Genomic DNA, 1216 nt, shown 5'->3' on the forward strand with positions numbered 1-1216 from the left:
TGCATTTTTTTCAAATATTTATCATCATGGTTCGTTTTTTTTTTGCATTGAAATGTCTTTTAACAAATGTCTCATCAACAATCAATGGCACTACTAAACTAGCTTCTGCATACACCTTAAATGGTGAAGCTTCTTTCTTTATTTTACCCTAAGAAATAGCCGCAACTGGTCGAGCACCACTGTCACTGCCATCGAATTCCGAAGCAGTGTTAATAAAAACGGAATAATCCGCTCCATTTCTCATCAAACTCGCATTGCATATGTGATATAACCACCGATTTATAATACCACCACCAATTATCATCATTCTCGATTTGGTGGCTTTCACAGCCATAGTGTTTAGACATCGGAAATCGGACAAAATATCTACCACTAATCCGGGGTGACGGAAAGAGTGAAAATGCATCATGTCACCTAGGCTACCACCTGTTAGCGCAGGGCAAAACACAGGTATTTTATGTTTCGCAGCCCTGTAGTATATTGAGCTGGTGTCGTTTATCTTTTCCCCAAGTAGTTGTATAATATTAGAAGGAGACCAAATCATGCCTTTCGTTTTTTGCTCTTCAACCATTTCATTAAGTAGCGGCATGAGCCAATCCTCGAACTTGCAATAGTTATCGTTCAGTACAAGCAAATCACCTATACGATTTATACAACGATCCCGTAAATCTCGGCCAGATAATTCGAATGATCCCATGTACGTGGGTGCTAGGCATTTAATAAAGTCTTCTTCAACCTACAATCAAACTAAGAATATTTTAAAATACATAAATCTTTCCATAAAAATTTGGTTACATTACCATTAGATTGATTTCTCTTATTGCCAACCCAAGATTAGTAGCTTCAAACCCCATATTAACATACGACTCAAATAATTTTGAGTAATCAATTCGATTCCAATCATAGCCCCGCACGATGGGTGTATTTTCCGCTTCTTTGGCGATATTTGGTTCAACGGACATTTTCTATTGTATAAAACCTATGTTCACTACAATTATTAGACTTTAAATAAAATATTTATTAACTTTATACAAAGTAAACTTTGTTTTTATTTAATTTGAATGTTCGAATAGGGAAATCTGCACTCTATTTTCTGTTGGTGAAATGTAAACAAATACATTCAGAAGAAAACTCACCACCGAGAAATCTAAAAACAGGGCTGCATTTTATTAATAAGAACTCATTACATAAAGAATATCTGACTATCAGTAAAAGT

At 35.2% G+C, this 1216-nt stretch overlaps 1 pseudogene; it reads right to left on the reverse strand.

The window, feature by feature from the left end:
* Positions 1-40: 40 nt before the first annotated feature.
* LOC108973531 lies at positions 41-962 on the reverse strand (annotated as a pseudogene).
* Positions 963-1216: the final 254 nt, after the last annotated feature.

This window comes from Bactrocera latifrons, unplaced genomic scaffold, assembly GCF_001853355.1.
Source record: "Bactrocera latifrons isolate USDA-ARS-PBARC rearing strain unplaced genomic scaffold, ASM185335v1 scaffold_488, whole genome shotgun sequence".
NCBI classification, from domain to species: Eukaryota; Metazoa; Arthropoda; class Insecta; order Diptera; family Tephritidae; genus Bactrocera; species Bactrocera latifrons.